Below are 26,794 nucleotides of genomic sequence, written 5' to 3'. Positions count from 1 at the left end.
AAAGCTGTGCCCATGCTCTGAGCTTTATTGTCATTAACCATTTTTGTGGCATTTCTTCTAGACTTGTGTTTAGCGCATTTCAACCACTCCCATTTGATTTACAACCTGTAAAAAGGGGACAATATTCTATTTTGTTTATGAGATGGTTCTTCTTTACAGTCAGTGGGGGGCAGAGTATTTGTTCAACTGTGTGTTTGATTGCTCTAGATGGCATGTAGGCTACAAGGGAATGCCAAAGACATTCACAGCATGTTGGAAAAATTTAATTTCTTCTTAATGGCAGCTATTCATATTCCAGAAACTGTGAGATTTTGATAATCTCACAATTTCATCTACCTTTTGGTTTCTCCTAAAATATTATATAATCTGCTGATATAATTCTGACATTACTTTGCCATATCAGGAAATCAACCTTGACCAGAACAATTCACTGACATAATTTTTCTATGGTATGATTGAAAACATAGAAGAAATAATTTTGATAGCAGATACATGTGCAGAAAGGTGGTAGAATGTGTGTGGGCATATGTTCTCATCAAGTCATGTCTCAGACACATAACTGACAAGGAAAGTAGCAGGATCATAAAGATACATCAGGATTTTCAGCACTAATCATAACACTATAAAAAACCACTATGTTTATAATGATGTGGATCATGCGATGAGCAGTAGAGAAGAAAAGTGAACAATCGTAACCTTGATTTTATTCTATGATTGCCATCTGTTTTTCATTTTTTGCAGAATATTCTTCAGGATTAATGCTCTATCTGGGTTTGGGGGAAGAGGGAGAAAAGTTCTTTTCAGTTTCATTCTGTCAACTTCATCTTATTTCATATGGACATTGAAAAAAACCCTAGTTTTACAGATACTACTTTTTCTTATTAAGCATCTCCTATTAAGTTTATTAAAATCTATTAAAATAATTTCAGGAAACCTATTGGCTAAAGCAGACAGAACTCAAACTTGGTGTAATTAAACTACATAAATTGAGTTCTGCTTTTTCTTTTTTGTGGAGGGATTCTAGTGCTATGATCTGAATAATAGCTTTCTAATCAGCCCTCTTCTGTCTGCTACCCTAGCTAGAATTTGAGTTGTATTCCAAACACCAATTCTATAAAATAAACAAAAGATAAAAATATCATCCCTCATCAAAAAGAAGTTTGCCCATTGGCACCAAGTATCTACTCCAGACAGGAGGAGAAAAAACAAACAAAATAACCAATACAGTTTTATTTTATCTAAGTTCTATTCAAGTTACAGAGAATCTTTGTAACAGACTTCAGTAGGAACAAGAAGATGAATATAAAAATACAAACTCCATTTAAAAGCAGAAGGTTAGAGGAGTTTGCAAGACTGTACAAAGTTTGCTGTATGGAGGAGAGCTGTGTTAGTTCTGCGAGGTGCCCTCAATGTGATACCTTAATATTTTGAAAGTAAAATTGATATAAGAGCATATATTGTAACTTTAATATGTGGACTTTTAAAATAATATTACATCTTTTATACCCGTGTGTGTATACTATGAGGTGAATGAATACCTCAGTTGCAGAGTTAAAATGCCAAATGCATTGTAAACTCCATCTTCCTTCACTGTGTTTGTGCCTGGGAGGTTTGAGTAATATGTCTGTGTGTGACTGATAAATAAACATAAAGGATAGGATTATGGGTTTGGCTAGCTCAGCATTGTTGTTGATAGAATGTTGCTGTTTTAGGACAGATAATGCTGGAAGATAGGACCATGGAATGGTTTAGGATGGCAGGGATCTTGTAGGTCATCAGTTACAACCCGGGCCAGGACACCTTCCACTAGACCAGGCTGCCAAAGCCTCATCCAGCCTTGCCTTCGATATATCCAGGGCATCCATAACTTCTCTGGGCAACCTCTGCCACTACTTCACCACTGTGAATAAAGAATTTCTTCCCAACACCTCATCTAAACCTACCCTCTTTCAGGTTAAAGCCATTGCCCCTTGTCCTGTCACTATCTGCCAATATAAAAAGTCCCTCATCCTCCTTTTTATAAACCCTCTTAAGATACTGGAAAGCTGCTATAAGGTCTCCCAGAAGCCTTCTCTTCTCCAGGCTGAACAACACAAGTTCTCTTAGCCTGTCTTCATAGGGGAGGTGCTCCATCCCTATAATCACCTCTGTGGCTCTCCTCTGGACCTGCTCCAGGAGGTCCATATCTTTCTTATGCTGAGGACTCTGGACCTGGATGCAGCACTCAGGTGGGGCCTCACAAGGGCAGAGCTGAGAACGAGAACCACCTCCCTCAATCTGCTGCTGACCTTTCTCTTTTGAAGCAGACACAGGATGTGTTTGGCCTTCTGGGCAATGAGAGCACACTGTTGGCTCATGTCCAGTTTTTCCTCCATGAGAAGCCCCAAGTCCTTCTCCACAGGGCTGCTCTCAATGAGTTTGTCTCCCAGTACTCATACTCAGAACTTGAACTTGGACTTGTTGTACTTCGTGAGATTAAGTATCCTCCATACCTTTCACTTTGCTTACAGTATTGCTACTAAAGCATACTTTCATTAATACCAATATTTGGTATTTTGGATATAAATTTGGATATAAAACGGTGTAAAAAAATTTGCTTTATTTTTCATTTTTGTGGATTTCATGGTTAATGCTACAAAAAATGTTGCAAACTTTATTTGATAGATTGGAGAACAAACTGTCTTTAACAGGTAATAGACATGTTTGTTTAAACAGTGCAAATAAAAATGAATAAGCTAAATTATCTGACTGACTATAAAACCTGTGGAGTTCTACCTGTCCAAATTTTCCATGGTTAATTTTTGTTACTGGTTGAATTTTATCAAAGATATGCAAGTACATTTATACACAAGGCCTGCAAAAGCTTAGGTAGGAAAAGTAAGAAATTACCCTGATGTAAGTGAATGATTATACTGAATTGAGTACCTATATTGTGCGTTTAATGAGGAGGGGGGAAAAAAGGCTTGTGAACTGGGAACGTTTGGCATAACCTGAGATTTAAAACTGATCCTGGAGATTTTGTGCTAGGCCTGCAGCATACAGACTATATCCTGGAGGCTGCAACTTCCTCCCAGACGTTGGGAAGAGAGTCCCCTGACACAGGAAACACTGAATTCTGCCCTTCCATGTCCTAGGAGGTTAAATTAAATTAAATTAATTAATGAAAATGCCTTCTGTCAAATATATTTTGTGACAAAAAACCCCAGAAGTGATCTATCCACCATTTCAGAAGTAGGTCAGAGCTGTGAATCCTAATCTAAAGCAACAAGACTGAAACTCAGCATAAGGTCCCTTAAGATCCAGAAAAACAGGTTGTGTTTAAGATATGTCTGTACCCTTGTCATCACATTTGCCTGTCTCATTGGTCCTCCTGAGAACCACCTTTCACACGAGAGTGACCTCATCTTCCTCTCAGCCACAACTTCTTATCAGAAAGCATAAAGCTACATACCTCTATCTGTAACAGCAAAACAAGGCTTGGACATGAGTTTGATCCCTGACTCCTGCTCATCCATTCAATTTATCCACTTATTTCCTTGGTTTTGCCCCGCATTCCCAGTAGATACACAGTAGATTTCAGGGAGCAGGCAGGGAAGGGACAGTTTCCAAGAAGCAGCTGAGAATACTGACACCATTTTTTTGGGATAGAGAGACAGGATCACCCAAACCCTGGGCAAGAGAATTAGTCCTGGATTGTTCAACTTAGAAACACACACCCTGCCAAGTGTTGCAAAGCCCAGGCCCCCACTACCTCCAGTGGGAGCACAGACACCTTTTAGTGTAAATTTTTCACTGGTCACCGCTTAAAGGACAGAGAATTTGAGAAGAATAAGCTGAGACACCTCCTCTTCCATTTTGAACTCTTAAAGAGGATGTAATGAAAAGTATTTGCAGTATGTATTGCTTTCACACAGTAGAAAACGATTGCTCAAACAACTTCAGTGGCCTCTAATCCTTATCCCCAGGGCCTTTTTTTTTTTCCTTTCATGTCATTTCTGTCTTTAATGAGATAAAGAACTCCCATGAATGAAGTTATGTTTACCATGCTACTCTTGTGGCAGAAGCTTATCCCCTGTGTCTTGTAAACTCATGGTCTTTTGCTCTCTTTTGTATATAGTCTTTTCTGGAAACTTTAAAAATGATTTTAACCTAGTAGCATGTTAGACATCACATCTATTAGCTGATTCTGATATCTGTCAAGCAATTTCCTCCCATGTAAATTAAAAAACTTGTAAATATAGATTTTTTTTCAGTAAAAATGATGAGAGAGATATGATGATAAGCTTTAACAAAATAATAATTAAATAATTAAAGCATAAACCCATAAATTCTAGACACTTTGTCTCTTCTATTAAAAATGTGAATATCAAACAGTTTTTACAAGAGGTAGCAAAGGATTTATGGCTTTCCCTCTCTCAATAATTTAATTCATGTAAGATTTAAAAAATATTTGACTTAAGAAAATGTGGGCATTTTTACTTACTTGGAAAAAAGGCATTTTAAACAGCGGGATGTAATTTCAGACTATTTGCAGTCAAGAGGCCTCTGCTGAGCAAAATACTCATTCAATTTAGGAATGCAGATTATAATAATTTTCCTATCTCCCTCACAGCAGGATTCCTGCCATCGTTTTGCAAACTCACAGGTTGCAGTATTGAATGACTAGCTAACTTCAGTTTCAGGTAACACACGCTTTAAACGTATTCTCATTAGCTCAGCTTAGTTATAATGCAAAGCTGCTTAGTTTCACCAAGTGAAATGGGATACACTTAAATTGCCTCATCTAATATAATACTCCTTAATACATGCAAAGTGGTTTATGATGGCAAAGCTTGTAGAGCATGAAAATCGGCAGGGAAAGTAAGGTTTTCTGGCTAAAATTGTCAAAAAGAAGTCCTATTTTATATCATTTCTTTTCAAAGAGGTTAAGAATGAGGAAAGACAGATTGGAGTAAAAAATAATCAGTCCAGAAAAATGCAAATTTAGCACATTAACTTTTTAATATATCAGCTCTACCAAACAAGAAAATTATCAACTAAAGCTCAGTAACATCCTTTGCACTGTAAAATTAAATGTAAAATACACAGTGTCCAAAATGTATTGCTGTAAGAAACAATATTTTTCATTCTATCTATTTTATGAAGGGAGTTTTATATTGTGCACCATGTTTCCATTTGCTAGTATTACAGCAATACCCAGCTTGATGTGGCTTTATTAATTTGCAAGGACTTTTTCATTTCAGACAAAGAATTACTTATCTCTCTTCCTCCTCTAAATGCTGAGTCAATATACTCCAATCTTGTATACCTTGCAGACACAAAATCTGATTTCAATAGGACCCCAGAAATACTGGTAACATCATTTGCTTTTTTTCCCCAATATCCTGCACCTGCATTTTGACCATAGGACTATAAATCCTTTTCCTACATCCCTTTCCAATACTTCCAGAAAACTCCAGAGAGGTGTTAAGCTGCTGCAGGCTTTGCAGATGACACCCAAGTGTATATCTCACTTCCTGCAGATGTAACCAGAGCCATCATAAAGATGTTGCACTGCCTAGAGGAAAATGGCTCCTGGAGAAGAGCATCTGGCTGAGAATAAATTTGAGTGAGATCCAGACAATACTGGTTGAAAGACAGAAATGATCCAGACAGCCAGTTGAGCAAGATTCCTATGTTCATGCCTTAAGCATTAGCTTGCAATGAGGCTGTTCATGTCCTTGGAAAAAGGCAGGATAAGCACATTGCTCAGCTGTGGCCCCAGAGAATGAATCAAGAACTCTTCACAGTCCAGTTAAAAGCATCTGCAACACAGTTTTGGGGTTTTTTTTCACTCTGTGTTAGTTTTCACTTTGGTTACAATATGAGGCAGCAAAAACAACAAAATCTAGAAAATGTTCACACACCTCCAAGAAGAAGACCTAGCCACAGAGATCCCTCTGCTTCATTTCTACAACTCACCGTATCCAGGGCTGTTTGGGTCTTCACAGTAAGAGAACATTGCTCCTGCAGTGCAATGTCTCCAAGGCTCCTATTTGCATCAGGATAGTAAGAACTAATCTTGTTCTCAGAGGTACAGCCACTTTAGTTCTCTGGATATCCACAATTGCTTTTTCATTTTCTGCAAATGGACAGCTTCTACAAGAAACAATCTGAAACCTTCTGAGCAAAGAGGGTTCCTGAGGGAGGTTTAATGATTCTCTTCTGGTTATGCAGTGAGCTTTTAGGATCTGTACATACTGCAGAAGCCTTTCAGCAAAGAATTTACTTCCAGAGGTCCTGTATGTCTGCTTAAATTACGACTTCTACTCTTGGGGGCAAAAAGGTTAAAGACGAATGATTTAAACTCTGGGAGGTCATACAAGCATCCTTCATCAGGGATATTTCAGGATACAACAGCTCTTACAGTAACAAATAACTGGCAAATAGAGATAAAAGCATACATGAAAACTATAAACAAGTAATGCCCCATGAAAACACACAACTGGAGAAGCCACACACAATACTTCTGGGGAAGATGAAATCCAATTTCAGGATGAAGCAGGTCTTTGAACCAGGTCCCAAGCCTTGATGAAAAATTATGAATGTCTTTATGAAGGAGAAGTAACTGTAAAACTCTTGGTAGTCACTGTAAAAACCTTGAACCTTCTACCTGAAGGCATTATCTTTTTTTTTTACTCAGTTTCTTCAACAGGGAGCAGAAAACGGCATCCTGGGGTCTTTTTCTTGAGGAGTTTGTTGATGTAAGCAGTCACCTACAGTTTAGTCCCCTAGATTTTGTGAGGTCACAATATGACCAAGTAAGATGTGCTCCTGTAATATTTCCCTTGTATTTCTTTCAGTTCACATTCAGGAGTAAGAAAGAATAAAATAACAATACAGGTCTTCAGCTTTTTACCTTTCTTACTGATGACTGCATAGTTTTGGTTTTTGGGGGATACTTCTCAGAAATTTCTGTCTCAAAAGCAAAGATGTATTCAGAGTGTTCAAGTCATCCTGTTAATTTCCCATGTATGTTTTGCGTATATGAACTGGAACATTGATCTTGATTGGTTAATCTTTGGACCTCACAAGGAAAATACATTCCTAGAACATTTTCCTCCTGGTAATGCCTTCCTTGTAGTCTCTTGTTGGCTCACCAGCTGTGCTGCTTATTACAGCTTCATTCACTTTTTGAAAACTCTTTAAAATGTTCTCCATTAAAAGCTGTGTAGAAAACTCAGTGCATGCCTGTGAAACACTTGGAGGAACATGTAGTTATTGGGAGGAATAAAATAAAAAATGCAAAGCTACTATCCAATTGGTATGTGCACAGCCATGCTGTACTTATTGCCATCATGAATAAAGCATTTGTTTTGCTAAATTGTACGTGTATTCCTAGAGGGGTACTTAAAAGACAGAGCTTGTTAGAGAAGTCATGTAAATGCAGAATTTCTCCTGTTTCAGTGTTCAAATCATAAGGTATAATCATAAATCCTGACAGCAGTCTGACCAGCTAAAAGGGCACACGGGACTCCACTAGAAATCTGGGAATTTCTTTTCCATGACCACTTGTATAACCCAGCTCCTCTAAGGAATGAACAACCAACCAATCCATGTCATGGTCTAGTGGTGTTGTCCCTCTCCAAATGCCCTGTCACTGCAAGAAGTCCCAGCAGAGACAGGGCGGTGAACATTCCAAAACACTTTCTTGTTCAGCCTCTGTCTCCTGGAGCCTTTGTAAATCAGAAGCTGCAGTGTGAACATTTTGCTCTCGAGGGGATGATGAAAGCTGACATGCTTTGATCTGCTAGGAGACTCAGGAAATACTGCCATAAAAATACTGGGTTCCCTGGAGACTTTATGCTTGTTGATTTGGTTGGTGCTTTTTTCTATATTTTGAACTGTTACTTGGAAGCTTAAATCATTCTTCCTTCCATAAAAGAGAGTTACCAATTGCAAGACATGTATACTAAAGCCTGCCAATTGCCTTCTGTGTCCTTTCTCATTGTTCTGGTAGAGGGTGGCATTTTCTCTCCTTTATTAGTTTGCTGGTGTCTTGATGAAGATCAAGAAAACTACTGGGCTTTTAATGGGCTTGACAAAGTGATTCCTACTTTAACAGCTTTTATTTCAAATAACTCTTAATATTTCAAATATACCACAACTATATTTACAAAAATTTAGTCAGAAGTTTCTTTAAACTTACTAATGCGAAAGGGAAAAAAACCCTAAATAGCTTCCCTTTCCTTATTGTTTTTGATTTACTATTCTTTTTACTGTAGTACAGTAAAAACGCCCTGGGTAGTAGTGCAGTACCATGGTGCAAAACTTTTATGTTTTGTAGCACAAAACTTTTTATGTTTTGTAGCACAAATTCTAGTCTCTGATTTTTCCTCCTTGAAGGTTAATGTGCATTGAAATGAAGGAGTAATGGCATTTTCTTTCCATAAAGTACTTGCTTTTACAGCTGTTTAAATTGTGTGATTCCATCACATGATAATATATACATATTTCTATGTGGATATCTGTTGGAACTTTGAGAATGTCAACTACACCTTCATGAAGTCAAAAGCCTTACCATAAACAAAGTTTGGATATTTGTTATTTTAACATCTTGTGGATGTAGCATTCTAAAACTATGCAAATTCATACACTGGATAGACCTTTCTGATGTACTTTTTTTGTCCAATGTTTTGTAACACTAAGTTATTCCTAAATTATTTCCTTAAGAACAAAAGTCAATGTTCTCATATATGCTTCACGATTATTGGCATGGTCCTAGAAGTAAGCAAATACCTTAAGTATAATACAAGCAGAATCTGAATAGAGAAACACACCATTTGAAGATTCACAAGCATCTTAGCTTGCAAGAAAGCTTGTCACTTCAAATTCTGTCATCACCCAAACCAGAAGCATTGCTGTATGGGTTGTGTTGTATATCCAGCTAATTCTTGTCTTCCACAGGCAGTTCAGATTTCACAAGACAGGTATCTCCAAAAACTTGCGTTCTGCATTGTTTGTATAGTGAGAGTTTCCTAGTAATCTTGTGATTCTCACCTGAGAGAATAGGCAAGTTTTTCTTGGTTTGAGTATTTAGGCTCTAATTCGGAAAAAAGTTGAATGAGACTGAATTGTAAAATTTATGTCTCATTTTTAGAGGTAATCGACACCCAAGTCTGCCTCCCAACACCAAGTCAGCAGGGATTGTGAAGCCATAGGATAATATATAGAAAGTGTATTCACTAAAATACTTCAGTTTTCACTGACTTGTGCTCATGCATTTGCATTCTTATGTTATCATGGATAGAAATGATGTTCAGTGGTAAATGGAAGAAAAACATGGAAAATAAATGGGCCATGCAATTTATCCACTCCTACTTACTGTTCCATATCAAAAATGCTTATTTAATATTTCAGCTCCCTGAACATCTTAAATCTGTTGATGTTTAGAAAAAAGGCTTTTCTACTTTGGCAAAATTCAAAATGTCACAAGAAAATCACCCCATTTGTGATTCAGATTAAAAGATTTGGTACTTTTCAATTTCATGTTCTAAAAATGGCATGGATCTGAAGCTTATTTTCTTCATATCTTCTCTTGAAAAAACCCTCCAAACAACTGGAAAAATTGCCCAACCTAAATAGCTACTCCTTTCCTCACATATATCAGAGATTTTAAGTCATTTTCAGAAGTTATTATAGCTTCCTCCAATCCTCTTATTCTCAGTAACTTTTGGAACCTGGCAGCTCAATCAGGTGTGAAAAATAATCTAATTTTCATAAGCACACTAAATATGTTGGAAGTTGGGTTTTCAGTAAACAGATGACATCAAATATCCTTTTTTTTTTTTTTAATCAACGTCCATTCCAAGATAGTTGCACTACCTATAAATGGCAGTGAACTAACATAGAGGACTGGAGCATTTTTGTGCTTATACAAACTGTGCTGGAGACTTGAAGACATGCATTTGGAATCTTTGTCCCTGTTTCTGAATATCATGACTCTTTATTTAGAATATGACTATATCTCAAACTAAAAATAAAATAAGGAAACATTTTCCCATCTTATTTTTTTCCCTCACAAACTGCATAGATCTCACAGGCCCAAACTTGAATTGTACAATCTGTTCCTTGGCCTCATTGGAGGGACCGAGGAGTTTTCCTGCCTACAAGCATAAGCATGTAGCAGAAGTCTCTAAATTGAGAACTTGCTCATTTTAAGCTGATTTTGTAATCAGAAGCCCAGATCTGAATCACATTCTGGAAACATTTGTCTCTTGGCACTGATCACAGGGAGAGTTTAAGGTGACTTCAGCTCCCAACTTAGGCATTTTGCTGAGAAAGTCATCATGATGGAGAGTGAATCCAGACCCTAATGCTTCCACATTCCCAATCCAGATTCCACATGAAACCTGGTTGTAGCCAAAGGAGATAGGAGCTGTGTATTTGACCCCAAGCACATAGATACACTCCTCAGACCCTCTGTCAAAACTTGCCAGAATGTTTAACCTTGGAAAATAAGGACATATGGAAATATTGACACAGCCTTGAAAGTTGTAGCTCAAACGTGTCTGCAGTAAAATGTATTAAGCTTGTAGCTTTGACACAAGAATGGGATGATGCATAACTCAATGAATACAAGAGATCTTTTCCTTTGAAACTCCAGACAGCAATGCTCGATCTGTGCAAAGCTTAACAATATATAAATAGCTCTTTGTCACTTTCATGAATGCTTGTTTACAAACCCCTCCATCCCACTGAGTGCAAATAAAAATTGACAGGTAACACTGTAATTGAATGTGCATGTGTATATGGTGCAGTGCTTGTTTATTTGTACAATGTTGTGCTGGGCTATACCAAACACAATGGAAAAAAAGGAACCATTGCAGTCATTTTAGTAAGTTATTTGGCTGCATGCATGATGTGATCTACTTCTGGGTCTCGTGAATGCATTCAGTTTTACTTGTTAACCAGCAAAACATTATTTATTAATGACTTCTTCATGCTTTATTAAGCCTAATGTCAAAACACCTCTGTGGGACTCTAGGCATGTTCTCTCTTTGTATTAAACCCGTCTAAAGAAAATGAAAAATTATGCATCAAAGCCACAGATAAAACCCAGTAGATATCCTTCAATTTCTCTTGATCCTGGCAGATGATGTTTCTGAGTATTTGTGAAAGCACAGCACTTGATTGTATGCTGGCTTAAATTGAAGCATTCTGCAATCTCAGATGTGTGTAATTAGGGTTCCTTAGAAACCTAACAAGGCTACTGTGGCCTCCAAAGCTGAGCAGAGTGCTCAGATGGAAAATGACAAGTTCACCACAGAAGTAGAATTCTTTCTTATTTTGATAAACTGATGTTCCATATCGCAGGGAAAGGCTACCTCATGGGAACATTGAAATTAAGCAAAGTAGGAACAGGTTGAATTACCTGTGACTTCTGTGGTTTGAGATGGTTGGTATGGCTCAGGAAACTAATACTGCAGTTCAACAAACTTTTCCACCCTTCATCTGACAGAACACCTTGTTGTCTAGCATGTGAAATTCAAATCAAACATGTCTTAACCAATAGCAACATCCTAAGACTATCATCTATATGTGTTGGTATTTAACATCAATTAAGCAACACCAGCTTTTAGACCATAGAAATATAGACAGAATGGAATAAACTTATGATTTTATGTAGTTGGAAGAAATGGTCATTCCAAGAAAGTCAGCATGTTAATCAATTTTTACATGAAAGAGAAGTCTTCAGATAAAGCTCCTAGTTTTGTCTCATCTTACATTTGAAAAGGAACCTTTTGTACATGTAGTTTTTAAAAAATATTTTTGTTAACAGGCTTAATAATGGCCAATCAGAATTGCCTGAGTTTTAAAAATAAGGCAGAAGTCATATCAGAAAAACTTAAAAAGTAAGAAATTTTATTAATTAGAAGCCAGTTCTTTTTATGAAGCCACAGTATTTAACATCTGAAGTGACAACACAACAGTTTAGATGTTGAAATCCAAAATTTTGCACAGTAGAAATACCATTTTGTTTTTACTGAAGACGGAGGTTCATCATAGGTTTAATTGGAGAGCAGAAATAAGGTGTACAGCCTTAATTTACTCTCAACTAACCCTGGCCTATGTTTATGTATCAGATAAACAAGGTAGCAAAGTTTGACCAAAGATGCAGGCCAAAAATATTGAGTCACTTTCCAACTCCAGCAACAGAAATCTAAGGAGAAAATTTCCCGGAGGGAGTTGTAGATAGATGATTTGGACACTGCATAATCACTACGGCTTTATTTCCTACTTTCTGTTTGTAATTACTACCAGTTATGAATATTTAATATGAGCTTGTTTTGCGCTTTTCCTTTTTCTTTCATCTTGCTGCTTTCATCACCTTTCACAACATCTGAGAGATCAATGTAATGCAATGGAATGGTTGGGGAATGTACCATATCGTTACCATATCACAGCAAACATAAATAATTGGGAGGGCAGATCCTCAGCTGGTGCCTGTAAACGGAGCTGACCCAATTTTGGTAGAAGCTGTCCAGTTACAGGCTATCATTCAGAGACCTCTTGTCATGGAGGTTTCAGTAACATAAACTGAAGAGTGCCAGGCTTCCCTGCTGGAGTTTTTTGTTCCCTTTTCTGCCAAGTAGACACTGGAGCCTGGTTTCTCTCTTTCCAAGTGGGTGCCTCATCATCAGAGAAAGAGTCCTGCCTGTCTGGTGCATGGTTTTTGTCTGGCACTAGCTATAAAGCTGTGAAATAAGCCAGGGGTAGTAGAATAGGGCTCTGCTCTTTCTCCTCTGGTTATCTTTTGTGATCTTGCTAGAGGTGTTAGCCTGTAAATCCCACTGGGAAGGAAGCACCCCTGCCAGCCCAGGAAAAAGTTCTAAAATGACACAGAAGCACGACCAAAATTAAAGTCACATCCTTTCCATTGGTACTTCCTAATATTTAGCATGGTTAAGTGCAGAAGGTTTCTCTTTCAGGGTGTGGGGTTTTTTCCCCCGCATTATTCAGCCACCATAGTTATTACAGATTTTCCTCTTCCCAGCCTTCCTAATGCATTGCCTATGCTACATACAGAACACAGTGTGTAGATGATGGAGAGGTGTTAAGTGTGGCACTGTAGAGCTATGCCCAGCAGCTGTCTGCTCTAGATCCAGCTCAAGAAGCATTGCACTGCCTAAAGGCCATAGAAAACAGGTAATCTGCCTTTCTAAGAGTAAGGCAGTGCAGGCTGGTCACTGATACCATGGTACTTGGGCATGTTGCAGGTATCATCTTAATGGCTGCTATTGGCTGCTTTTACACTGTGGTTTGTGTATGCTCAGAGATTTGTGTTAATAAGAAAGTGGAACTGGAAGATGTCACATTGCACCCTTTATGTATTTGGTTACTTTTTCTTTTATTACAAAGAAGATGTCACTAAAATTTCATCTGTTTTGGAAGCAGGTAAACATTATTCACCACTGAGATTAACCAGAGTCCAGAAACCCAGCAGTAACTCATTTTAGACCAAAGGGAAGCTGTTGAGAGCTTGTCAGGTCCCTCTAGATTACAAGGGAAACAAGCAATACAGATTTCCCAGGAGAACACAATTAAAAATCATCCTGTTCAGGAACTACTTTGTATGCTTTTGTTTTTAATAAAGCCCTTTGAGACCAGCAGTGGTGTAATATTCATACTACTTTTGGTCTGTGTATGGTCTTCATACTGCTCATTGTCAATCTACCATACTTTCTTCTCAACTGTTTGCTGTTTAATGAGAAACTCAGGATTAGATGGAAGGTCACCCACTTCTTTACACAGATTCAGTACAAGCTCAGTTTCATTTATTTGATTTCCAGAAATGCAATTTCAGATGATTGCTGTGATGTGGTGATATTACCATTCCTGCGAACATATCATTTCTTCAGAGCACAAGCTGTCTGTTTATAACTTACACTGGTTCACACTGTGGCATTCACCCCTCTGTGAGGACAGCAGAGCTGTGACAAGCTTCACTGGCCTCGCCCATGAGCTGACTTTGGTGCCCACTGTCACTGACGTTGATGCCTGGTGCAGTCACATCACCTGAGCCCTGCATGTGGGAGAGCTCATGGGCAATGGTGAGGCACGTTTCCACCTGTAGTGTTGTTCAGAGGAACTTGCTATGGATGGAACCATCAGCTGGGACAGGACACTGGTGAAATTTGGGTTCAGCCCTCCCCTATGAACTCATGAAGCCAAGGACACAAAAATACTCGTGTCTTAAATTGGAGCAGTTACTGACAGGTTTGCTCCGGCAAACAAAAAGAGGACAAGTGTACTGGACAAAGAGGACAAAGATCTGGGTTCTGTGCATTATCTTCAAGGCTGTTTCACTTAGTCATGAAGATTTTACCCTTTGCTGTACACATGGGCCTCCCATCATTCTCTATCACACAGTGGAATATAACCTACTGCATATGAAGTAATGAGAAGGGAGAATCATGCAAAATTAATGTTTTAATGATTGGACTTTCGCTTTGCTTTGCTTATGTTTGGGGGAAAAGCATGTGAGGAAAGCTCTTCTGTATCCTCAATTACTGCTGCTCCAGGCTATTTCTGCTGTTGTAGCAGTTCTGATAAGCCTACAGAAGAGAATCACTTTTCTGTTGACAGCACATTTTCTGGTATTTCTGCAGCAGTTCAGTAATGTCTTTATTGTGTAATGTTGTATTTTAATAGTCAATTAAAATTCCCATTGAATTGACAAAATGGACTTAAGAACTTCTGAAGACTATTTGGCTAAAAGTACACATGAGACTGTTCTGATAATCACTGCTATGACACTACTACATTCAAACTTACTCAAAAGCCTCACCTTATCACAATAAAAAAAGTACTGAGGCAAGAGAAAACATAAATGCATTCCTTCATAAAGGAGTCTTATTGAATTGAGTCTCATTTCTCTGTCATGACCATGTCTCCTCTTTTTTCTCTCCAACATCGTCAGCATCTCTCTTCTGCCTTTGTTCATTTTCCCAACTCCTTTCTGTGTTGTCTTTTTCTTTTTTTCTTTTTGTTTGTTTCCTCTCATCCTCATGTTCTCTACTAATATCAAATAGTGCAGTGCCTTTGTGATGAGCATAGGAAGGTGATGAATAGTCCAGTAATCAGATTTCAGAGGCTTCACATGGGGTTTGTGTGAATTCTTTTTTTGTTTTGCTTATGCCTTTCATAACAAATGTGTTTACAGCCTGCAGGGTAAAATGAATGAAGGTAGCAAATACCTAAGACAAGCTCTGTATGAGTAAGTACACCACTAATAGGCAGCAAGGCTTGCAAACACAAGTCATCCCCATTCACTCATTGCTCACTTCTGCCATCCCTACAACCTTATCTACAGTCCCATAATACTTGGTGGGTTTCTCAACACCTCAGCTGCTGGAATCGCTTTGTGCATGAAGAACTATTCTTCCACTCAGCCTTTTTCAGTTCTCCCAGTTTCATTAGAGGATATTTTGTTTCCAGACATCATCAGTAGATATTCTTTAGGCATTTTCATGATCTCCTCAGGACCTTACCTCATACAAAAGGGTAACAAGCTTATGCTAATAAATGCACTGCCAGATGTGTTGTGGGATGGTGTTCATAATATTTAGCAACTCTTGCAATTGCTCCACAGAGGAAGCTTTTTCCACCTTCCACAGTCAAACATTGCAAGCAAGGCAAATGACAGAACTTGGGAAAAGCCATAAATAGGAAGCTCACAATTCAAGATACAAGCAAATCCATGGAGTTACTGTTTGAGAAAATAGTAATAATAATAATAATTTTAGTCTTTTGGAAAGACAAGGACAGACAACAACAACATTTCATTGCAAACAACATTTCAGTATTTCTCATTCTATTACCTCTAGCCTTTTGGTTTTCCACTATAGTGTGCAAATAAAAGTGAAATGGCACTTTCAAATGTACTTCTGTGACCCTACGGATGTTTTATTAATGTGGATTTTTCAAGGAACAAATTGACTGTGATTAAATTATATGAAAAAATACAGTGGGCATCTGCTTGCAGGTCATTCTTCCTATTGTTTACTCCAGATGGTGAAGAATCATTTTGAACAAAGATGGATATTTGGAGAGCACATAAACAAGCTTTTACAAGGAGTAAAATCTGGGGCATGATGGGCTGAGGAAAATGAAAGGGGTATATTTTAAAAATTGAAAAATTAGTAAGGCTCATGAGAATTGTCAGAGTGAGGCGAGGGCTTGCTGGAGGCAGGTGTATGGGTCAGTAACAGAAGGACAATCAGCAAGAACTAAAACTGGCATTTTTTTAATTTCAGTATTTCTCTGTACTTGAATCATTCATTCCACCTACAGAAATATTTGATTCTTCTTCCCTGGTGGGACCATTACAAAGGTCTGGTGCACAATCTGGTTCCAGCTGCATGCATGGAGCAAGGAGAAAAGACTGAGGCCACATGGAAACCTGGTCCTGGCCTGCAGTGGCCCAGAGATGATGCTGTGTGCTCCCATGCACCTCTCAGCACTCCCACACAGAGGAGAACCCTACAGCAGGCTTTTTTACATAAATCCTGAGCTCTCTGCCATGAAAAGCAAGAGTGCATAGAGAAATGGCAGGGTTTTGCCCTAAAATGCAGCCAAGGTAAGCACCCAGGAACTAGTGTAGCCTATTTAAGCATTCATTTCTCTTATTTGCATGTGTTATTTCAAAGTATTTAGTTAATGATTACATATAGGTTTTTTTCAGACCTCTGCTTTGTTCACTGCACGAGGAGGGACTATGCACTGAGAACAACCAGCAATACACAGAAGAAATATGCTAATCTCTGTAAGATGCCTGTCTTGTGTAGTAAAAATGGATATTATGCCAGTTAAGGCAGAAAAATGCAGAAAAAAAAATTAAAACACCTGAGACTTCAAAAGTGGATACTGTAATTTTAGCAGTTACTGCCCACCAACTGTTCATTACTGTGTTTTAGCTGAAGGTTTCTGCCTTCACAACTGAGTTGTATTCATGGTTAACAGCTTAAAACAAGCCCACTGGCTTTTTGCTGAAGCTGACTCAATCTCTTGGTGAGGGCATTAGGTGGCTGTGGATGTTGTAACAGCAAGGGAGGGCAACTCCTTAGATTCCATCAACTCTATCCCGAAGACATACCTAGAGAGAGCACTCTGTTGGCCTCTGCCACAGGCTTCCTGGTAGCGGTGGGCAGGTGACTAAAATTTTTTCACAGTTGTCCCCTATGATTCCTTCTTACTCCCAATTCATTTCATTTGGCTAAGCAAAAGGAAATATTTGGGGCCTATTGGCAGAAATAGTGAACAAGTCTCAACTGCAGCTGAAGGCCCTGAGTAGGCTCCCCCGGGTATGACATTGGAAAGGAGTCAGGTTAAAGGCTTCTCAGACTGACTTTCAAGTTCACTGTTATATTTTACAATTCATCTTGAACACCTGTGGCCAGTTCCCTGTCTTGTGGTGGGACTCTAGCAATACTCTCATCTCGCACAAGCATTGTTAAGATACATTTTTTGAGCTTTGAAAAGAATGTCACTAGAGAAAAATCTTCATTTAAGGAAGCTGTCATTCCTATTAGAGGTAGAAAGTGAAATTCAGCCCATCTGTTGTGTACCGCTGTCCGATTTCAGCTTTTTCTCTCATACTTGTAAAACTCTTGAATGTGACAAAAAAATTTGACAATTTTTTTTTTAAAGTTGCTCTTCAGAGCATGTGGCAAATGATTCTTGGATATCCTTTTCACACTTCCAATGTGTGAGCAAAAGGATGTATGAAGAGAGTTGTCTGCCTTTTCTTTCCTTTTCTTTTTCTTCATTTGAGCGTGTAATGCCTCCTTTCCCAATATTACGCAGAGCCTTTCTGCGTGTGCCCTGTTGTCTGCATCGGTTAGCTTTACTCTGTCAGCTCAAAGTAGTGTTGATTAGGAAGCTGATATGGTTGCTAACAAGCTGTATCTAATGTGTTGATTTCAGTCCACAAGACAAGTATTCTTGGTACTATTTAAGTACCAAGAGAAAGTTGTTAGCGTAATAAAATGCATGGTTGATTTGTTTTTTTGAAATTTGCCTTACATCATCACTGGATGCAAGAATTGTTTGCATTCCTATGATGCCATCATCAAACAATGAACCAGTCAAGATCCACCAGCTCATCTTTTTGCGTGCTGCTTAATAGTGACACTGCATTTGTGATGAAGAAACAGCAGTTTGAAATATCCCCTACTGATAGTGCCAGAAGAAAGCTGGAAAATCTCCAAAACTCTCTCATTTTGAAAACATTGCTGAATTTCTTTGTGAATATATGAATATACATATCTTGCTTATTTGAGCAATGAGATTTTTTTCTCACTTGACTGTGTTTTCTACTTGTGGTACATATTGTGTTCAGAAAAAGATTAAAACTTACCCCATGTATCAAGGAGGGTGAGAGGTGGGAATTTCAGTGTTATGTGTATTAAAATTAGGAATTTATATTTTTTATCTATAATCCATTTTGCGAATAAGGGGGAAATTAGAGAAGAGCATATACTCCATGTTAAGCACAACTTAATTTTCACTGTAATAGAATTGTTCCAGAATTGAAGGATGCTGCTTAGAAACATCAGGATAGTGATTAGAAAGCAGAGTAACAAGTCAGTAAAATCAAAAGGCCTGATTTCTACAAGAATTGCAGCCCCTTTTGTGTGAATAGAAACAAGTTAGGAAACGTGCTTTTGTATGTGGTCGTATGTGGAGGAATGAGTATTTTTGCTTTATTTTAGATGACATTCTGTATCTTTGCTTCTGATGTTGGTGGGCATACCACAGAGATAACTTGAGCTTCGGAAAGGAAATATCAGCCTCCTAGATCCTGCTGCCACCTTCCAACAACCCACCAGAGCAGTGTCTGATCTGGCCTTACCCCTGCCAGACACTTCTTTTCAACCTTTCTCACTGCTCAGGAAGGACAATCATAACCAAAATTACAGAAGGACATAGAATGAAATAACTTTGAAGGCAAAGGTGAATTCATGGATGGGTGAATGGAGAAAGGCTTCCTCTCTTTCCTCCACTTCTGCGCTGTCAATCAGCCAAAACAAATTAGAAAATTAAAGTTACGGCCCATGTGAAGCCAAGAGAAGGCAGTACATCAGAAAAGCCCACGACTGCAAACCCAGGCGAACTGGATGCAAATTTAACAATGTTATTATTGCTCAGTGAGGAGGATTTCTCAGGGAAAAAAGGCAATAAGCACAGAAATATCCTTGAGCAAGTGTTAGTCTCTAGTGTGACCTGAGCAAACTCAGTTTTATTGTGAGCCATGTTAACAAGGAGCTTAGCCTATAAGTCTTGTAATAGTAACAAAAAAGCAATTTATGCAAAATGGGGGCAATCTTCATCTCATAGTATCTAGAGAATATGCAGTTCTATAGGTGATTAATTTAAAAAAAAAGGACAAAAGAAAAAAGGTTTTCATAAGTTATTTAAAAGCTTTTTAGGAAGCTGTGACTGGGAAAGTATTAAGAAAACTAGAAAGGGTATGGCACTTGAGGAAAAGGCAAGGCATTGTGGGAATACAGTGTGATATAAAGCAGGATTCATTTATGTAATTATTACAGAGACACTGTAGTCATACAGTAGTTAAAAATTCTGCCACAATTCCCCAAAATAAAGCTCTCTTCATGAAGGCAAGTCTTTATCTTTTCTACTTGGTGTTTTTATTGAAATCACAATAAATCTAACCATATAAAGAAATGAATAACTATTTCTAAAGTGCTGTAACACTGTTCTGGATTTGTTATGTCTTGGGTTTGTTGTCATTTCTTCTTTTTTTTTTTAATTCATAACATCTTCAAAATTACTTAATCTAGGCATTGCAAGCATAGCCACTCTGAACAGAATTGCATACTGCTACCTTTATGTATATTAATCAAAATTGAAAGACATATAGCTTTACACTTTAGAAAGCAGTCAGTAACTCACACTGAGTGGTCTATTTGATATGCATAGAAAGAAAACACAAAGTATTAAATCAGCATTTAATATCAGATTTCTTTAAGTGTGTAAACTTAGTTGCCTGACATCATTAATCAAATTTGGTATATTAGGTCATAAATATTTACACTTCTTTTTAAAGTAATAAACAGCCACATTTGCTGTTGCTCTACAAACTATTAATTATGGTAGAGACTTTCAAAATAACTAAAGCAAAATGGACACCTTGGGTTAAATCAACCTAGTTGTGAAAGCTAGAAACAATAAAGGATTTTGAATGGGTTTCAGAAAGTAGTCATGAGGACTTCCACATCAATATTTTTTTTAAAACAGATGTCCACATTCATATTGCCACTTCTGAGGTGCTGAAAGCCTTTAATCACTTGTCGTTTATTTCAGTTTTTAAAATGCATTATCCATTTTTTATGTTTCTGCAGAGGCACCAAAGGATTTTGGCCTAAGGGAATTTAAAAATTTCCTCTAATCAGAGAGAACCACCAAACACTACTATTACTTTGCTGTAGCCACAATACAGTCAGCAGACTCTTATAAACATTAAAGTTAGAAAAGTCAACCTTTAGATCTGAAATAAATCAGTATCTTTCAAACCTATGAGTAAGACCAGGCCTAATGGATACACAGTGGTTATTGGTATGGTCCTCATTAACTCTGAATCATTTTCTTAGCTTTGGTTTCTCAGTCTCAGGGTCATGGAGGTTCCCATAAGCCAGAGTCCTAATCCAGGGCTGTGGCTGAGATTTTTCACCTACCCCATATGCTTGGTGTTTCCTTCTGTTTTGCTCAAGCAAAAGTGGCACCAAAGTGTGTGGTATGAAGGGGAGAGGAAAAGGGTGTGAGAGGAAAAGGACCTGCAGGTACCAAGGCAAAAGTCTGCTGCTCCCAGCTCCAAAGTAGCTTTGGTCCCTGTAGAAGTAGGAACTGGAGGATCATGGGCTGCATTTCAGCACTGAGAAAACAACCATCAGATTTTAACTAATCCCTCAGATTTATGCCTGATTAGCAAGACATTGCTGATGATTAAATGCTTTCAGAATATATATGCAATCAACTTTTCACCCAAATTTTATAGTTTGCAGAGAAAGTGGCAATTGGGTAATGTTAGGAATTCTTCAAAACACTGCTATCATGAATTGAATAGTAACAGCTTTTTTAAAGGTTGCTCCTGTTTGAAAGTTTTTTTTCCAGACTAAAATATTTATTCCAGATTTCAGTTTTAGAACAAGAGCAAATTATTTCTGCAACTAAGTAGTTTATAGTTTCCTTTAATTTATTCAATCTCTGTCATTATATTGTCCTTGAAACTATTTTCTGTCACTGTCAAACATGATAGCCTCAGGACAGAAATGAAAGTGAGATAATATATCTCTATGAGCTTTTCTGGTGAAATGTTTTTAAAAGTTTTCAAATGCAGCCATTTGGATTTAAGCAGAAGATGAAAGAACAATGAAACTAGGAGATTAAAGGAACAAAAGCAATTATTTTAAATGTTATTATTCTAACATTCCAATATTAATCCTTGAACACCGTTGTAATTGCACCAAATGATTTATATAAGTAACAGAAAAATTATTTTATTTTACTTCTTCTATTCCTCTGTGAAGAATAATGTCTTCTCTCAGTGTCTTTTCTCATAATTAAGATTCTCAAAAATATGTCACTGTGACATTTTTCCAAATATGATCTTAATAAGAGGCTTAACTTTAATGTTTCATAAGATTATCTGACCAATTCCTAAAAACATATAATACATTCATTTACAGAAACCAATGTAAGTTCGATGTGTGTTGTTTTTCCATTGCAGAGATAACCTAAATAAAACAAGAAAATCCAAAAGTAAGGCTTTCATTGTTGCAATAGTGTGGGAGGAAGATTGAGGGGCAGAGATTAGAAGATTTATGCTTTTCCTGTATTTTTTCAACATGTGTGTTATAGGATTTATCATTTATTTCTCATATGCTAGTGTTTTAAGAGATTTTTTTTAACTCTTTTTAACCTCTATTACATTTTCTAGATTGGAATGCTTGTCATTTAAGCTTTGAATTTCCACAGACTGGCATCCTTAGCGGTAGATTGACTGGCTGATTCAGGGGAGCTGTGTCTTGTATTTCAGGAAATGTGATTCAGGCATCCTTGCATCAGTCTGAGTGTTGCAATGTTTTCTTTACACAAAGTTGGTCTTACATGTTTGTTTGCCTTTTTATTTTCTCCTTAGAACTAGCTACTTCATCAACACCTTGCAAAAAAAGCAAATAAGCATATTTTCTCCTTCAAAGAGACACAAAGGAGGGCTGGATCAATAAAGTCAGTAAGAATATTCAGTGACTTTTACTGCTTTAACTCACCTCAAGTTAGCCATGGCCTTTTTTCATCCCTGTTTTGATAGCATTGCTGATGAGCCAGAAATTAATATGTGATAAATGGTTCATATAAGATTGGCACTTTTGTGTGTAGGAGCTGAGAGCACGAGTCCTCATCTCCACCCCTGGGACTTAGCAGTCATTTTGTGCAAACAGGATGGAAGACCCTGTTTATTTTGTTGTCTTATCACATTACATTTTCCTCAGCCAAATGAAAGTTTGCTATGCAGTGATCCTTTTAAATTACCACCTAGGCCACATAACAATTTCCTTACCAGTGATTACTGTCATTACAGAACAAGAACTCTGGTGGGTTTTCAGTCTTTTCCTGAAGAATACTGGTTTGTTAATGTGAAATGAAGAAAGCAGTTCAGTTTACCTGCTCTTCTACAAGACACACAAGAAGGGATGTTATATGAGTGTATGTGCATGCATGCATGTATGCTCATCCCTTTAAAGACAAGGAAATTCCAGTGGTGCTCAAAATTTTTCAGTCATAGCTGGTTTGCTTGCTTTACAGAAACACATGGACATGCAAACACCCACATCTATCTTTACATAATTACATGCATTTCCATATTCATGCACAGACATGTATTTTTTAACATATTCACAAAAAATGTAATGGCAAGTTCATATGGTTAAAATTGCAAATAACTGCCATATTAATAAAGTGATTGAAAAGACCTAAAATGTAGTCTTGAAAGGAATTACATGCAGTGTTACATTATGTGGGCATGCTTTTTTCAACATTTCTTTGCTGTCAAGAGATTTTATAAATCATAAAATCATAGAATGGTTTTGGTTGAGTTAAAGGAGCTCTTAAATACCAACTACTTCCAAGGGCCCTGCCATGAGCATAGGACACTGGCATGAATCCTAAACATTTTCATATCAAAACCCCAGTGAATCACATGGAAATAAAATATTTGTCATAAATGCTAATTAGTATTAAAATGCTTTTCCTAGTTAAACGAGAAGTGGTTATTCCAGCATTATCGAAAAATATGCTTCAAAGAGAGAAAAAAGTTCAGACAAAGTGCCCAGTAAATGTGATTTGTTCAGTATTTGGGGCATCCCACCAGGGAGATGCTGCCTTTTAGGGACACCAGTAACTTGTGCCTGACCTGAGCAGTACTGGGAGTGCTTTGGGTCACTTGGAGGAACAAGGGAGAGGCCAGAAAACATGAATGTGCTTATAAGAGGTCTAGAAAGTGCCAGCAGATGGCATGCATGAGTCCCCAGCAGTGGGGTTTGCGGGGAGGGGGGAAGAGAGTTTTGAAACAACAGAACTTCCTTGAGTGCCCCAGACGACTTACTGTGAACAGCCTTTGAACATGATTCTAAGTATCAAGATTTCTGAAGAGGTTATGCTAGGTAAGGAAAAAGTAAAAGACCCCAAACTAATGAATATACTTAGGAAAGGATTTGTCTGAGTCATTAAAAAAATATATCTCTGCAATTCTCAGAAAGCTCAGTTCCTACTACAGATACAGATTAAGGATTCTATTTGTATGCACTTTTTGATCTGCAGACTTGTCTTTGTTGCAGTTTTTAAAAAACACATTAAAAACATCAGCATTGCAAAAAAGGTTTAAAAGGAATTTGTCTTCTGAAAGATGTTTGTTTCATTGGTGTTTGAGTTTGCACAGAAGTAGTTATAAAAACTGCATCTCTGATCACAAGAAAATGGATTCTAGTCAAAGGCACCAACTGTCCTGACAATGTGATGTGATGTCTTGCTCTCTCTCACTGCCAGACTCAGCTACAGAAACAGCATAATTATATGAGTAGCAACAATTCCCCTTATCTAATATGAACACTTGCTACTGTTAACTGCATTTCAATGTGCTAAAGAAGAAATAGAGAGTTAAAATGTATGCTGAGGTTCTTGGGTCATTTAATCCAAGGGAGGATGTTTTCCCCTTGGGTTTGGGGTGGATTGTTTTGTTCATTTCGTTTGGGCTTTAATTCTACACACCTGAAAATATGCCAGCCAGCCCAAGTGCAGGTGATGATGGCAGAGCCAGGAGATCCTGTTGCCCAGGACATGCCTCCTGCCCTCCTCTGGGCACTTTTTCCTTCCCTGAGAGTAAAATTTCTGTTCTGACTGACTCCTTGTGCCACTGTCATTACCACAACCTTCTGACTGTGGCACTTGAGAACTATTTTTTTTTTCAAATCAATTCAGCAAAAAATTCTCCATTTCTATCTTTCATTGTCCCATAAGTAGATTTCACAAGTGTAGATATTACCAACAGACAGGTCCAGATATCCTCATGCTATTCATAAAGACAACCAATTAACAGTCCAAAATTCCTCACCTAAAGATTATTAACACCAAGGAAGGTTCTTCTAGAGAAAACTCTGAATGGCATATAAGGCAAGCGGAATAATCATTTTTGAAGTGACCAAACCCATGAAACTATATGGATATTCAGGTCACAAAAGTGAAGTAATTGTAATGATACTAAGAATTAGAGAGCTTTTGGTATTAAAATATCTAGCTGGTTCTGTATGACCACAGTTCCAAAGCATCTCACAGAATCACTGAAACAACAAAAATTTCTGGAGGAAACAAAAAAGAGGTGTATTTTAGTTAGAGTAGGGGGAACTGGAGAAAATACAGCTAAGTATGATGAATCAAAATTTGTTGTATATTGAACAACCTAATTACAGTGATTATGGTTTTTGTCATTGCAGAGTTGATGAATGTTTTCTGGAGCAAATGGAAATTTCCATTCCACACTCATTGTAGTTGTCTAATATTGCTGTACATTAGTATCTTAGAGGATCGTGATAGTATCAAACATAAACAGACTACTGTGGACAATCACCAGCCAAAAACAACAAAGAGGCCAGATTACATCTAGGCCTTTTGATCATCAAAGCTTTAATATGCTTTATAAGCTGTTTCATAAATTATGAATGTGAAATGGTTGTGGCAATAAGATCAAGGCTTACATATTGCTGTAGTAATTATTTCAAAATTAAATATAAGTAAACATATTTAAAATTAATGTATTTATTATATATAATGCCCAATGAGCCAAACACAAAGAAATATCTAGGAGGAGATTTATCATCTCTAGGTCACTTGTATCCTATTTGTAATGATTTCTTTCCTGCACTAAAGAGAAAAGCTAAAACAATTTCATAAAAGTGTCATATAGTAAAAGATAACCCTTTCTTTGGAATTATTTCTAATTTGTTGCAGAACTTCAGAAGGAAATATGACACCACCAGGATTTATTTTTCCCTTTTTGTTTCACACATGCTGATTTACATATTTTGCTGGTCTTGTTGAAATAGTGTACCATCTTCTGTGAACTGAAGAGACTTCATTAGCAGCAATGATACCAGCAGTTTAAATTAGAAAACATAAAATTCCTTATTATTTCACATTATCACAAAATAGGCATCTTTGTCTCTACAAATAAGTAAAAACCATCAAGGTTTGAATACTCATTATCTGTACCTGAACTTCTAAAGAAAAATACAAAAATAGAGATCAATTTTTAATGCCCTGCCAAAGAAATTCAGGTGAAGGTTCAATGAAGTTAATTATCCTTTCCACAATAATGAGGGATTAATACTCAAATCATCAACGTTTGATACACTTTATATTCAGAAATGTCATTTAAATGTTAAAACTGCAAGAATTATGGGACCTCTCAAGCTAATATTGATCTAATGGCTACAACCCAATGACAGCGTCAATTACTTTATATATATATATTTCATTTGAGAAGTATGATGGTGTTAGGAACTGTATAAGACAGATAGGTCCTCCTTCCAAAACTGAAAAAAAAAAAAATCCCAATTACTTTTCCTTGTAGCTGAATTGGGTTTTACAGGCTTTTGTTACAGAAAATTAAGGAACGTCTTACCTGTGTAAACTTTAGACTATTTAAGAAAATCCCAAAGTGTAAACTTTAGACTATTTAAGAAAATTGGTTTAAGTGTTATTTAAAAATACACTACAATTTTCTTTCTATTTTTATGGTTGGAACTATTGTTCCCTTCCCAATTGTTTCCTTTTTTAGGATACTGCAACTTACCTATCATCAGCAGTCCAATATCTGCATCATTCCATTCAAATTTACCCCATGAAAACGCTTATGCTTGTTATTCCTTCTCTCGGTCCTTGAAGAAAAGTGCAAGAAAGCTGGTGTTCTGCTCATTGTTTGCACTGTCTAATTTTACCTCTTCATTAAATATGTCCTTGCTATTTTATGTCAGGCCTTTGCCAAACAGAATTACCTTTGAGTGTAGATCACATCCCAGTTTATCACAGGGTGGTGTTGGGGAATAGTCAGGCAGTGGTCCAGTACACTCACACAGAGCACTTCAGCTACCTGCATCTAAAATTACACTGTTTTTACTCTCAATGAAACCTGGGTCAACGAAGCACAGATTAAAGGTGTACCAAATGTCTGCCCAAGCAT

The 26,794-nt window shown here is 37.4% G+C and overlaps 1 protein-coding gene across 3 annotated transcripts in view; it reads left to right on the top strand.

Moving 5' to 3' along the window:
• HS3ST5 (heparan sulfate-glucosamine 3-sulfotransferase 5) overlaps positions 1–26,794 on the top strand; it is a 119,717-nt gene that overhangs the window by 27,646 nt on the left and 65,277 nt on the right. The window lies entirely within an intron of this gene.

The sequence above is a fragment of the Geospiza fortis genome, unplaced genomic scaffold (genome assembly GCF_000277835.1).
Source record: "Geospiza fortis unplaced genomic scaffold, GeoFor_1.0 scaffold98, whole genome shotgun sequence".
NCBI classification, from domain to species: domain Eukaryota; kingdom Metazoa; phylum Chordata; class Aves; order Passeriformes; family Thraupidae; genus Geospiza; species Geospiza fortis.
The sequence above is the reverse complement of the archived record's forward strand: the minus strand, read 5'-3'. Positions and strand labels throughout refer to the sequence as shown.